Genomic DNA, 15,842 nt, shown 5'->3' with positions numbered 1-15,842 from the left:
GTAGCTAAGGGCTGTTCATAGCTTCTGGAGGCTGCCACATTCTTTGACTCATAGCTCCCTCCCTCCATCTTCAAAGCCAGCCACATGGAAGGTCTAGTCCTCACTTATATCTGACCCATCTTCTACTTTTAAGAACTCATGAGATGAAATTGAATCCACTCAAATAATCCAGGATATTCTTCCATTAAGCTCATCCACAAGTTCCTTCATGTCACATAAAGTAACAATCTCAGCTTCTGGGGATTAGGATGTGGACATCTTCGGGAAATCATTGTCCTGCCCACCACAATGACTTTGGCAAATTGTCTGATGACTCTAAAAGGGTAGAGTAACTACTCTAAATGGGATGTGGCAGGATGCTTTCACTTTTTTGTTTTATCATTGCATTTTATTCTTCCCGTTCAAAGAAGGTGGCAAGGCCTCCCTCACCTTATTTATGATACCTGAAGACAAGTTTTCTTCTTGGCTTTGTTTTCATAAAAAAAACTAACCTGGCAGGATCCCTAGGAGACTGCAGTGTAAAAAAAGGTGATGGCTGGATGATATCACAGAGAGAAGTGACCCTAAGTACTTTTGTTCTCAGTCTTGACAAGGATGCCTTAAAAAAAAAAAAAAGAAAAAAAAAAAAAACATATGGGGCCAGGGGCAGTGGCTCAAGCCTGTAATCCCAGCCCTTTGGAAGGCCAAGGTAGGGGGATTACTTGAGGCCAGGAGTTCAAGACCAGCCTGGCCAACATATCAAAACCCCATCTCTACTAAAAATACAAAAATTAGCTAGGCATGGTGGTGTGTGCCTGTAATCCCAGCTACTCAGGAGGCTGAGGCAGGAGAATCACTTGAACTCAAAAGGCAGAGGTTGCAGTAAGTCCAGATGGTACCACTGCACTGCAGCCTAGACAACAGAGCAAAACTCTGTCTCAAAAAAAAAAAAAAAATGTAGACTTATACAATGAGCAAATGAGCTGTGACCAGGATGGGCAGAAAACCAAATGGCTTTCTCCAAAGCCTCTGTTTGAGTAAGACCCTTCCGACATTTGTACTGTCATAGGGAAGGGGTTGGAAAGAGAATCCTAATGATGACAGATTGACTTAGTGGGACAGGGGTACATGGAGTCAGATTGATTTGATTAAAAAAATATATATATGACATCTTTAGCACCCCTGTCTGTGAAATATCCACTACATGGGAATAATAATAACTACGATGTGTGGATTTAGGAAGGATGGATATGTGCAAAGTACCTGACACATAATAGGCTCATAATATTTGATATTGATACATAAAGACATAACCAATGGGTCAAAAACTTGCAAACAGTAACCTCTAAAGAGCTAAAAACAAATGAATAAATGCTATGTGTACTTTTGGTATTTTTTGAGCCACACCCAAAGGTCTGGTAAAAGACTCATCATACAATGTTCAGTTTTAAATACTCTTAAAACACTAAAGAATAGACAGGAGTCATTCCATGTAGAAATCTGGAGTCCTCTACAGGCACATCTCATTTTATTGTGCTTCACTTTATTACACTTCACAGATAATAAGATTTTTTAAATATTGAAGGTTTGTGGCCATCCTGTATTGAGCAAGTTAATGAGCGCCATTCTTCTAACAGCATGTGCCCATTTCGTGTTTCTTTGTCACATTGTGATAATTCTCACAATATTTCATACTTTCTCATTATTATATCTATTAGGGTGATCTGTGATCATTGATCTTTGATGTTACTATTGCAGTTGTTTTGGGGCACCACAAACCATGTCCATTGAAGACATCTAACTTAATCCATAAATACTTGGCGTGCTTTGACAGCTCCACTGACCAGCCATTCTCTCATCGTCTCCATCTCCTCAGGCCTCCTTATTCCCTGAGACATAACAATACTAAAATTAGGTTAATTGATAACCCTACAATGGCCTCAAAGTGTTCAAATGAAAGGAAGAGTTTCACATCTCTCACTTTAAATCAGAAACTGGAAATAAATGATTAGGCTTAGTAAGGAAGGCATGTCAACAGCTAGCCAAGTTGGGAATGCAAGTGAAAATTTCTGAAAGGAAATGAAAAGTGCTAATCCAGCGAACCTACAAATGATAAGAAAGAAAAACAGTCTTATTGCTGATATGGAGAAAGTTGGAGTGGTTTGGATAGAAGATCAAACCAGATACAACATTATCTTAAGCCAAAGCCAAGTCCAGAGCAAGGCCCTAATTCCTTTCCATTATATGAAGCCTGAGAGAGGTGAGGAAGCTGCAGAAGTTGGAAGCTAGCAGACATTGGCTCATGAGATTTAAAGAAATAAGTCATCTCCATGACATAAAAGTGCAAGATAAAGCAGCAAGTGCTGATGTAGAGACTGTAGGAAGTTATCCAGAAAATGTAGCTAAGATCATTGATGAAGGTGGCTACACTAAGAACAGACTCAGTGTAGACAAAACAGCCTTCTATTGGAAGAAGATGTCATCCAGGACTTTCACAGTTAGAATTCAATGCCTGCCTTCAAAGCTTTAGTGGACAGGACAGGCTAACTCTCTTGTTAGGGGCTCAGGAAGCTGGTGACTTTAAGCTAAAGCCAATGCTCATTTACCATTCCAAAAGTCCTAGGGCCCTTAAGAATTATGCTAAGTCAGCAGGGTGTGGTGGCTCATGCTTGTAATCACAGCACTTTGGGAAGCCAAGGTAGGAGGATTACTTGAGCCCAGGAGTTCAAGACCAGCCTGTGCAACATGGTGAAACCCCATCTCTACAAAAAATACAACAACAACAAAATTTTCAGGCATGATGGTATGTGTCTGTTGTCCCAGCTAGTTGGGAGGCTGAAGTGGGAGGATTGTTTGAACCTGGGAGGTCAAGGCTGCAGTGAGCCATGATTGAGCCAGTGCACTCCAGCCTGTTCAACAGAGCAAGATCCTGTCTCAAAAAAGAAAAAGACTTATGCTAAATCTACTCTGCCTGTGCTTGACAAATCGAAAAACAAATCCTGGATGACAGCACGTCTGTTTACAGCATGGTTTACTGAATATTTTAAGCCCACTGTTCAGATCTACTGTGTAGAAAAAAGATTCCTTTCAAAATATTACTGCACACTGACAATGCATCTGGTCACCCAACAGCTCTGATGGAGATGTACAAGGAGATTGATGTTGTTTCCATGCCTGCTAAAACAACATATATTCTGCAGCCTATGGGTCAAGGAGTAATTTTGACTCTCAAGTCTTCTTATTTAAGAAATACATTTTTGAGGGCTACAGCTGCCATAGAGAGTGGTTCCCCGATGGATCTGAGAAAAGTATACTGAAAACCTTCTGGAAAGGATTGACCATCTAGAATGCAAAAGAACATTTGCACTCATGGGAAAAGGTAAAAATATCAACACTAATGATTGAGAGAAGTTGATTCCACCTCTTACGAATGACTTTGAGGGGTTCAAGAGTTCAGTGAAGGAAGTCACTGCAGATGTAGTGGAAATAATGAGAGAACTAGAATTAAACGTGGAGCTGAATATGTGACTGAATTGTTGCAATCTCATAATAAAACTTTAATAGATGAGGAGCTTCTTCCATGGATGAGCGAAAAATAAAATGGTTTCTTGAGATGGACTCTACTGCTGGTGGTGCCAAGAACATTGCACAAACATTGCTGAAATGGCAACAAAGGATTTAGAATGTTACATAAACTTAGTTGATAGAGCTGTAGCAGGGTTTGAGAGGATGGACTATAATTTTGAAATAAATTGTACTATGGGTAAAATGCTATCAAAGAGCATCACATGCTAAGATAAATTGTTATAGCCCAATGGGCTCTTCTTGCCCACTGCACAGAGCCAAACCTGCAGTATCTCCAAAGTATGCCTATACTTGGCTCTTTCCTCTCTCTCGCTTCCTATATTCAATTGGTCACCCCCTACATCTTGCCATTCCAACCCTATATATATCTGCAGGGCCCTTCTCTGCCTCTCTATCCCTACTGCCAATGACATAGCTCAGGTCTTCATCTTCCCTCTCCAAGTCTGTGTATGACAAGACCTTCCTGATGGGTCTCCTTGCCTTCTACCTCAGCCCCCTCCAACCCACCCTTCATTTCCTCATTTAAAATTCTTTAATGGTCCTCTTTGACCTACAATCTTGCCCAATGTCTCATTACTCCAAAGTGTTTCTTCTCATCTCCCTCCCTGACTTTACACAGACTGGTCCTCCTTTCTGGGATTACCTCTCCCCCCTTGTGTATTAGCCCATTTTCACACTGCTGATAAAGACCTACCCAAGACTGGGCAGAGTTTTATTGGACTTACAGTTCCATGTGGCTGGGGAGGCCTCACAATCATAGCAGAAGGTGAAAGCCACGTCTCACATGGCAGCAGACAAGGGAAGAGAGCTTGTGCAGGGAAACTCCCATTTTGAAGCCATCGGATCTCATGAGACCCATTCACTGTCACAAGAAGAGCATGAGAAAGACCTGCCCCCACAATTCAGTCATTTCCCACCAGATCCCTCCCACAACAATACAATGTCCTTTTCACATTGTTTTGTTGCTGTTTGTAGATATTTTCCCCAATAAGCCAGGAACTTCTCAAGTGCAGGCACGTCTTGTTCAATTTTGGATACTTAGCACCAATCCATTGTCTGCTTAAAAGGTGCTCTTAAGCATTCTATTAAAGAAAAAACAGGAAAAATCTTGTTAAGCTGTGAAGCATTTTGATATCTGTGATGAAATGGAAAGGCCAAATTGTGCCCAGCACAGTTCATTCTTCTATACAGACTTCTCAGGGGACAAAGACCTTTTTTTAGCCTCTTCTCTCTAAAATGTGCCAAAACAATGAAACGGCACTTTGAAAAAGAATGTCAGTAAGTCACAATGAGGAGATAGTGAACAGTCAGGATTCAACAAACATTTCCTGAGCATGTATACTCTGCAAAGCCCTGTAACAGGGACTGGGGATACACAGTCCCTGTCTTCAAACACCTCACGGTCTGTAGCAGGATTCAGAAACCACACATCATGGTGTTGGGGCTGATCTGTGCAATAGAATCGTGTTTAATACTTGCTTAAAAGGCAATGAAAGTACCACTTCACACCCATTAGGATGGCTATTATCAAAAACAAATATTGGTGAGGATATAGAGAAATTGGAACCCTTATACATTGCTGCTGGGAATGCAAAATGATGCCCCCACTGTGAAAAACCATTTAGTGGCTCCTCAAAAAGTTAAACATAGATTGACCATGTGATCCATCAATTCCATGGCTATGTGAAAACCCAAAAGAATTGAAAGCAGAGATTTAAACAAACACTTGTGATACAGAATATTTTCTTGACCCCTTTGTGGGACTCGCTACAGGAGTGCCTTGTTTACTCAGCCCACCCTGTTCAACCCCTTGCAGGAGGGAGCATGCGAGTGAACATTTGCAGGAACGGGCCACTTTGGCACCAGCAGGAGTGAACTCTGTGTGGGCCCTGCAGCAGCATTCATATAGGGTGTCTGTGACCCCAAGGCCCCAGAGGGCATATTATAATGCTCTCTTAGCTCTGCCGTCTGCAGGCAGCAGTGTGTTATCAGCTCAGTGGGCTATTTGCCTCATCACATGGGGTAACTGCCCTCCACTAGTGAGGGCAAAGGGCCAGTGTGACAGCCTTTTTGGGTACCTGCATGTAGTACATCCCGAATTCTTGTCCAGTGCCCAAGAGGAATGAGATCACATGGATGAACTGAAGGATGGTGAAAGTGGAGAATTTTATTGAGCAATGGAAGTGGCTCTCAATGGAGAGGGGAGCTAGAGAGGGGACAAGAAGGGAAGTCAAGCCACCTCTCTGCCTCTCTCTCCCAAAGTCAAGTTGCCTTATCCAGCCACTGTCTTGAAGTCACCTCTTCCCAACATCCAACCACTTCTTCCTGACATCCAGCTGCTTCTTCTCTCTGCCAATTGAGTCTGTGTTCTTTATAGGCACATGATGGGGGTAGGGCGGGCCATAGGTAGTTTTGGAAAAGGCAATATTCCATTGTTAAAAAGACATTATTCAGAAAGAACCAACTGGGAGAGAGCAGGCACACAGGAATGGAAGTTCTCACCTTGGGCCATGGGTTTCAGGATTTTTTATTTGAAGGTGGGGTTTTGCCAGGGACCTACCCCAGCCTGCCTACAATTTCTTTGACTCCTGTCACTATTGCTTGTATACCAATGATACAGGAGGTGGGCAGGGAAGTCCTGGTAAGGGAATAGTGTGGTCCCTGGCTAGGGCTCCAGCCCTGGGCCTGTGCCTATGGACCTAGGTGAGGACAGGTTCTCCTGCCTTTGTGCCCAAATGTTGCATTTCCCAAGACCACCCTGGCCTGCCACACCCCCATCCTGTGCCTATAAAAACCCCCAAGACTCTAGCAGGCAGACACACAAGCAGCTGGACATCAAGAGGAACACATCAGCAGAAGAAGACACAGGTGGCTGGACATTGAAAGACGTCAAGGGGAGCATGCTGGCAGGCCATTGACCAGCAGAATGAGGCAGAGTTTGGCTGGGGCAGTCAGAGGAGAGCCTGGGACACCAAGTGGCCCAGCTCCAAGGAAAAACCATCTCCATTCTGGCTCCCCCATCTGCTGAGAGCTACTTCTACTCAATAAAACCTTGCACTCATTCTCCAAGCCCACATGTGATCTGATTCTTCCGGTACACCAAGGCAAGAACCCCAGGATTCAGAAAGCCCTCTGTCCTTGTGATAAAGCAAGAGTCTAACTAGCTGACTAACACAAGTTGCCTACGGATAGCTAAACTAAAAGAGCACCTTGTAGCACACGCCCACTGGGGCTGCAGCCATAAACATTCACCCCAGACACTGCCGTGAGGTCAGAGCCCCACAGCCTGCCTGTCTGTATGCTGCCCTAGAGGTCTGAGCAGTGGAGCACTGAAAAAGCAAGCCACACCCCTGTGGCTCACCCTGTGAGGGGGACAAGGGAACTTTTCCCAAGTCACCAATACTCATAGCAGCATTATTCACAGTTGTCAAAAGATGGAAACAACCCAAGTGTCCATCAACAGATGAATGGATAAACAAAATATACATATATACACACTAGAAAATTATTCAGCCTTAAAAAGGAAAGACATTCTGATACATGCTACAAAATGAATAAAACTTGAAATAAGCCAGATACGAAAGGACAAATCTTGTATGATTCCACTTATATGAGGTACCTAGATTAAGCAAATTTGTAGAGACAGAAAGTAGAATGGAGTTATCCGGGGACTGTCGGGAGAGAGGAATGGGAAGTTATTGTTTGTGGGTACAGAGTTTCTTTTTGGGATGATGAAGAAGCTCTGGAAATGAATGGTGGTTATGGCTGCACAGCAATATGAATATACCTAATGTCACTGAACTGTACATTTAAAAATGGTTAAGATAGTAAACTTTGTTATGTGTATACCACATATTTTAAAACCACAACTTTAAAACAACAACCAAGAACAATTTATATTCAATGAGGATGGGATTCTCACACTGACAGAAATACCTCAGTCTAGGAAAGGAGGTTTAATTGGCTCACGGTTCTGCAGCCTGTACAGGAAGCATGGTGCTGGCATCTGCTTGGCTTCTGAGAAGGCCTCAGGAAACCTATAATCATGGCAGAAGGCAAAGGGGAGCCCCCACACAGCCAGAGCCAGGAGGAAGAGAGAGAGTGGGGAAGTGCCAGACACTTTTAAACAACCAGATCTCAAGAGCACTCACTCATTGCCACGAGGACAGTAGCAAGAGGGATGGTGCTAAGCCATTCAGGACAAATCCACCCCCATAATCCAATCACTTCCCACCAGGCTTCACCTCCAACACTGGGGATTACAATTCCACAGGAGATTTGGTGGGGACACAGATCCAAACCATATCAGGAGGGAACCGATAGTAAAAGTTACTTAGAAGTCATGACTTTCGAACTGGGCTCTGAAGGGTGAATAGAAGTTCACTAGATGATGAGTCAGAAGTCTGACTTTAAGTTCTGGAGCTGCCACTACTGATACGTGGCTGTTTTTTCCTCATCTATAAAGGTCGGAAAAGATATACCATACAGTTGTGGTGATGAGATAACATGTCTGAAAATGATTTATAAACTATAGGAGGATTCACTGACAAGTGATATAAAGTAAAATGATGGCAGGAGAGACCTTTAGACATTGTATCCATATTGTTCAGCCCAGGATATTCTCTAAACTCTAAACAGGATAGGCTTCACTCCCTCCTGTCCCAGCCTGAATGAAGTTAAGAAAGAGCAGATAAGGAACAGGAGTTAAACAGCGAGATTTTGAAAGTATCTTCGTATTCTAGTATAGGAGTGTCATGTAGCCACTAAAATTCAGAAACAGGAAGATGTGGAGAAGAAATATGGAAAGGCATTGAGCATTCTGCTTCCTTCCCCTGGTATATTATAAATCACAACTCTGATTTATAACTGTGTAAATATACAGATAAAAAAAAAGAACTGAAAGTCAATATGCAAAAGTGAAACAAAGGGGTCACATTTTTCATTTCTTTTAATTTCATTTGATATCGTTTTATTATTTTTGCGATAACAAATGAGGACAAGAGAATAAGCATTCTATTCCCTTTTTAAATGTTTATCAGCTAGTTTCTTGCTGAATATTTGCCCACAATCTCTGTCATTACTGACTTCCAAGGTGATCCAAGGCCCAGTACCTTTAAACTCTGGGGGCCTAGAGGGTAGCATTTGCTTCTAGCAATGACAGAAGTTTGCACAGAACAACTGGAGGATGCTCCAAGGCCCCTTCAGGGTAAAGAGCTGCTGCCTTCTATAGATTTATGACTCTGGGCTCCTAGGGACACTGAGGGCACAGGAAAAGCCATCACATCGTGTTTGGCCTTGGGCTCTGATTCAAAGGCTGCAGCTTCCAAGGCCCTTGCCCTTCCCATTCTGAAAGACAAGGTGCTGACTCCAAAAGCTTGCAACGTTCATTTTGATTTCCTCAGATGGTGTGAATTAGTGCAAGGCATTATTTCTCAGAGCAGGGCTTCCCCCAACTGCCTCTCTAGATAGGAGTGAGCCATAAACTATTTCGGCTGCTAAACTCATAACTAGATCAAGGAGAGAAACTAGGAATGGCAGGTTGATTTTATATCCTCGTGCTGTCTCTCCAGTCTATCAACATGTGGACCCATATGTATTAACACCCCTCTCATACATCAGAAGCTGTAGCCTATAAATAGGTGAAACAGAATCAGAGGGACATCTCAATTTCACTCTGCAGATAGAAGGCCACTCTCACAGAGAGAGAAAACTTAACCCTGTAACTACATAGCTGCTCTCTTCAGCCAAAGCTTTGATTCTGCCAGCATGAGGGCCCCCATTCCCAAAGTGGAGGTGAAATGGGAGAGTTCCCTTATCCCCCTCGCAGGATGTGCAATAGGGATGTGGCTTGCTCCTTCAGTTGCCCCACTGCTCAAGCCTCTAGTGAGAGCATGCAGCCGGGCAGGTGCAGGGGCCCTGGGGGTGCTTTGGGGCTCCAGCCCCATGGCAGCACCTAGGGGTGGGTGTCTGCAACTCCCGAAGCCCAAGTGGGCATATGTTACAGTGTGCTCTTTCAGCTTTGCCAGCTGCAGAAGGCTTGTGTTAATCAGCTCAATAGACCCTCTGCCTTATCACAAAGGAAGAGGGCCAATGTGACAGCTTTCTGTATTCCGAGCTCTTTCCCAGTGTACCAGAAGAATTGGCTCAAAGGATGAATGCAAGGTTTTGTTGAGTGGTGGAGGTGGCTCTCAGCAAGATGGATGGGGAGCTGGAAGCAGGAATGGAGTGGGAAGGTGACCTTCCCCTGGAGTGGGGCTGCCCAGCGGCTGGACTCTTCTCCGACTGCCCCCCAGCTGAACCCCCCTTGATGTCCAGACATCCTTTTTCTTCTCTCTTTCTCTGTCATGTTGTTCTGTCATCACTGGTCTGCTGGTTCCAATATTCACCTGCTTGTGTCTGTGCCCACTAAGGGCTCATGTTTATATGGGCACAAGATGGGGGCTTCGGTGGGGTGGGGTGGGGGCACAGTGGTCTTAGAAAATGCAACATTTGGGTTTGAAAACAGGAGTTCCTGTTCTCATTTAGGTCCATAGGCACAGGCTTGAGGGTGGAGCCCCCACTAAAGACCCAGACCTTCTGTACCCAGCACTTCCCTGCCCGACTCCCATGTCAGAAGGACTGTGTGTGGTTGTGCTGCCTGTCTGTGCACAAGGGTTCCTGGCTAGGAGCGGTGGTGGCTGACCTCCAGCACAAGACACATGCAACCCGTCATGTTCCTGGCCCAGGGACAGCTGCCTGGAGGAAGGAGTGCCTTTTTCACGATGGTATTATCTGCTCCCCAAGCTGCACTGCTAAGGGGTGCACTGCCTGCCCTGTGGGGCACCCTTTTCTAATTCACACAAAACACAGTATCCACTAGCAGTGGCCCAACCTGAGCAAACTGAGAAAGCCATCCTGAAGGTGCCTGTGTATCTTGGATCTGAATAGCACAGAAACTTGCCTGTAAACTGTACATCCAAGACCCAAGTAGGGAAGCTGAGTATTTTACGTTATGGTTCTTTACGGCTGGGCGAGGTGTCTCACACTTGTAATCCCAGCACTTTAGGAGGATGAAATGGGAGGATGGCTTGAGGTCAGGAGTTCAAGACCAACCTGGGCAACACAACAAAACCATGTCTCAAAAAAAAATAATTTAAAAATTAGCCAAGCATGGTGATGCATGCCTATAGTCCCAACTACTCAGGAGGATGAGACAGGAGGATCCCTTGAGCTCAGGAGTCGAGGCTGCAGTGAGCTATGATCCCACCATTGCACTCCAACCTGGGCGACAGAGCAAGACCCTGTCTCTAAGAAAATACGTTTTTTAGGTGCTGAAAGACTACCTAGGCCCCATCTAACTTTCAGACCAAGTTTTCCTTTTAGTTCCCACAATAAATGGTCCTTTCCTTTTGCAAAGTATTTAATAGCTTTCCTTTACAATTTCCACTGTGTTCGATCCTTGACAAAAGCCCGCCCCCGCCCCCCACCCACTTCCCTTTCCCTGGACATCCCGTTCAGATGCTACTTCATTGGCCACAATTTCTCAGTGCTCCTTGCCTAGCACCTTCCTGTAGCTTTAGTGACCCTTTGATAACAATGTCATCGTGGGCCCTCCCCAGGCTGTCTGAATTCAGAATTTTGGAACTATGCTTCAGAGTCCTGAAACCATATAATAGAGAATTCCAGGATATGCCTAAAATAATTAACACCACAGAATTATAAGTCTGGCTTCTAGAAAGGATTATAGCCTTCATCTTATGCAATTTTACCTCTCAAAAGGAATATCAAGCAACTGAGGCTAGAAATGGTAAGTGATTGCTGCTATGGTTTGGATAGTCCATGCTCCCCACCAAAATTCATATGTTGAAACCTATTCCTCAAATACATGGTATTAGGAAGTGGAGCCTTTGGGAAGTAATCAGGTCATGAGGATGGAGACCTCATGAATAGAATTATTGCTTTCATTAGGGGCTGAAGAGAGTAGAGTTCTCCCCTTGCACCATATGAGGACACAATGAGAAGTCAGCAGGCAGTGTTCAGCCTGGTAGAGGCCCTCACCAGAACTTGACTATGTTGAGGCCAGGCATGGTGGCTCATGTCTATAATCCCAGCACTTTGGGAGGCCAAGTCCAGTGGATCACCTGAGGTCAGGAGTTCAAGACCAGCCTGGCCAACATGGTGAAACCTGGTCTTTACTAAAAAGACAAAAATTAGCCGGGCACGGTGGTAGGCACCTGTAGTCCCAGCTACTTGGGTGGCTGAGGCAAGAGAATTGCTTGACCCTGGGAGGCAGAGGATGGTGCCACTGCACTCCAGCCTGGTAGAGCAAGACTCTGTCTCAAAAGGAAAAAAAAAAATAGAAAGAAAAAATCTGACCATGTTATCACCCTGATTTCCAGCTTCCCAGCCTCAAGAACTATGAGAAATAAGTTTCTATCATTTATAAGCTACCTAGTCTATGTTATGTATTTCATTATAGCATCCCAAACAGACTAAGACAGTGACTTAACCCAAAGCCACACAAAGTATTTGTTGCAAAAATAGGAATACAGTGCAGTGTTTGCAATCTTCCCCTCCCCGGATTCTGCATTTATCCACCTACCAAATGTAGACCAAGCTTCTGTACAGAGAAGTTGTCCCTGATGTTCTCAAGAGAGGCAATACCTAAGAGACTGTAATAAGGAAATTTCACAGTGCTTTCATGCACTACTGTTAGTACTTAGCCCTCAGGGGCCATTGCTAGAGAATATAAGGGAGAAAGAGGCATTGTATTTGGGCTCAAGAGTCCACCACTTGGGGTGAAATTCCTCTCTGACATTGCCCAGATTCATCACCTTGGGCAAGTGCTTCAATCTCATGATCTGAAAATGGGAACAATAATAGCTCAACCCTATAAGACTGAGATGAGGATCAAATGAGGTAACTTACAGAAGAGGTGTTTAACACAGTACTTGACACTTAAAAGTGATAAGTCTGCCAATTCCACTAATGACCTCCTGAAACATATCAACTTTACACACATGCCATGCTCAGGTGAGTCATGCTAAAGTGAGAGTCAGGATTCTGTCTGGTTTTCACAATAGCTGGCATCATCCAGTGTATTCACAAATGCTTCAGGAGGAAAACATGCACTGGGCATGGCCAATAAACATAAAAATTGCTAAATCAAGTTCATTTAAAAACCACATGGTAATTATCTAGTAAGTCTGGGTTAATAGCATATTAATTACCGTCTTGTTATAGCATCAATGAGCCATACATTTGATGTGGGAACCTACAGCTAAGAGACTTTCCCCAACTGCTGCAGAAAATGATCCCTGCTCACACCATATCAACAAGTCTTCTCAGAAAAACTCCTATGTTACTGATTCTTTAAAGAGCTCAATAATTACCCAAAGTATCCTCCAACTAAAGTTTCTTCTAGTGTGGGTATGTAACAACTAGCAGTGACATCTACCACCAGTGACATCTATCTCCAAATCCTTTGGATCAAAATCTTTTGAAATGACAAACCTCAGCCTACTGACCTCTTCTGAGGTGATGGTTTAATTGGCTGCAAGTGTCTTGAGACATTTCCAAGGTCCTTGCCTCTGTCTCCTTCCTGCCCCTTTGGAAGTTGACTTTTCCACATCTACTGCATTGAAATACAATCCCAAAAAATAAGTCATGTGAGCCCAGCTGAATTTCTTGGTAGAGGAATTATGTATAACAAGACGGTTGGCAAGGTTATATCACTCCATAAAAGCTGTAATTTCCCTGCAATTGATTTCCTAAAGATAACTCACTGTTTGCGTGCAGTGAAAGCTAATTTAACAAGAAAGATGAGTCTCTTCAGAACACCTTGATTGGCAATTGTGATAAATTCCTATAATTACTATTGACTCAGAGGAGGATTTTCATCTGTTAAGATGTTACTGAAATGACAGCCCAGTGATGGTTTTAAACAGAGGAAATGGTAACACCACATGCTGCTCCCATCTTCACAAAAGAAACTTGGGGGACTGACATGGTTACAGATATTTCAGAGAGCCCATGAAGACCCTGTTGAGTCTCAGAGAGACCTCTACAACTTCCTTGGCATTTTTGTGTTGACTAAAAATTCTCATAAGAACCACAGTTCTTAAACCCAGAAAGTCTGGCTCTTTCTCCTAACAAAGAAATAAAATTGGGTCTAGATTAGTAATTCCACAGTGGAGGCAATAAAATCTTAGTACTAACATCAAAAATTGAATAAAATTAAGTCGGCTGGGCATGGTGGCTAACGCCTATAATCCCGGCACTTTGGGAGGCCGAGGTGCCGGATTACTTGAGGTCAGGAGTTCGAGACCAGCCTGGCCAACATGGTGAAACCCTGACTCTACTTAAACTACAAAAATTAGCCCAGGGTGGTGCGCGCCTATAGTCCCAGCTACTCGGGAGCCTGAGGCAGGAGAATTGCTTGAACCTGGGAGGCAGAGGGTTGCAGTGAGCTAAGATCACACCACTGCATTCAGCTCAGGTAAAAGAGCAAGACTCAGCCTCAAAAAATATGTATATGAATAAAATGAATAATATTAAAGTCCAACAATAGGCCATCAGTTAAATCAATTAGTATAAATCCAAATAATACAACATTCTATAGTCATTAATATGATTTTATAGACAGTTAAAGACATAAGCAATGGCTATGATACGTTTTTAGTGTAAGAAGTAGGATGGTGCCTGGGCATGGTGGCTCACGCCTATAATCCCAGCACTTTGAGAGGCCAAGGTGGGCGGATCACCTGAGGTCAGGAGTTCAAGACCAACCTGGCCAACATGACAAAACCCTGTCTCTACCAAAAATACGAAAAGTTACCTGGGCATGGTCGCATGTGCCTGTAATCCCAGCTACTTGGGAGGCTGAGGTGAGAGGATCACTTGAGCCTGGGAGACAGAAGTTGCAGTGAGCTGAAATCACACCACTGCACTCCAGCCTGAGCATCAGAGTGAGACCCCATCTCACACACACAAAAAAAGGTAGTATGCTAACTTACACGTACAAGTCAGGCAAGATGATGCATACAAGTAGTCCCAGATACTTGGGAGACTGGAGCAGGAGGATCGCTTGAGGCCAGGAACTCGAGGTTGCAGTGCACCATGATCACACCTGTGAATAGACACTGCATTCCAGCCTGGGTGACATAGCAAGATTCCATCTCTAAATATATATATATATATATATATATATATATATATATATATATATGTATATAAATATTAATAACGTACAATATGAGCTTAGCTATGAAAAAATGTATAAAAAGAACAGGAAGGGTGTCCCATATTGTTAACAGCAGTAACTCTAGATCTTAGATCTCTGAATGGTGAGATAAGCAAAACAATAAGAAAAGAAGAAAGAAAGAAACTCTACTTTTCTAAAAGTTCAGGCCTATAATAAGAGGTTACCCCTGAAATCAATTTGGGTCAACTTATCTGAGAGAATCAAACTATAAAATATCCCTATTTCCTAAGTAAAAACTGCCCTTTGCTGTTCAGGAATGATAGCTCAGCTATCACTGTCAGCACCACCAAAAAGTTTGCCCATTAATTTCTTGTTTATGATTCTACATGACACATACAAAAGCTAACCAAGAACTGCTACTTGCCTTCTAGGATTTCTCAAGCTTGAATAGTCTACTCTGACATAAAGCATAGCCTTTCTATATAATTTGCCATACAAATATAAAGCATTAATAATATTGACCATAATTTATAATTACAGTCATTAACATTCCTAAATGCTCTCTTGCCATTAACTCATTCGATCCTTTAAGAATTCTAAGACACACAGAAATTATCTTCATTTAAAATGAGGAAACTATGGCTCAGACATATGGAATGATTTGCATGAGGTCACACGGCAAGGTAATTCTTTAAACCTAAGTCTTGTATTTCAAAGTCTAGGACTCTTCCTACTGTACCATGTTTATGACAAAATCTTACAAATTTTTAACAAATTAGCATATTTTGCCTGTATCGACACTTTTCTCCTCCATGTAAAAACTGTTTGCTTCTCAGTAACTCTCCGTATCAGTAGGTTTTGGAATTTCAAATGGATGTCTATTTTTTTCAGAGTTCACTGTTAGGAACAATAAAAAAACAAGCAAACATACTACTGTGCTTCTTGTTTCAACAAATATTATTGTAATATGCTAAGAGGCTCAAATACAATTTTAATTAACTACAAACTGAATTCATTCCTTAATGACAGAATAGGATTTGTTGGTTTGGTTCTCTTTGACAAATTTCTTTTTTCAATTTTTAATAGTGGTTAAAAA

This window comes from Nomascus leucogenys, chromosome 8, assembly GCF_006542625.1.
Source record: "Nomascus leucogenys isolate Asia chromosome 8, Asia_NLE_v1, whole genome shotgun sequence".
NCBI classification, from domain to species: Eukaryota; Metazoa; Chordata; class Mammalia; order Primates; family Hylobatidae; genus Nomascus; species Nomascus leucogenys.
The sequence above is the reverse complement of the archived record's forward strand: the minus strand, read 5'-3'. Positions refer to the sequence as shown.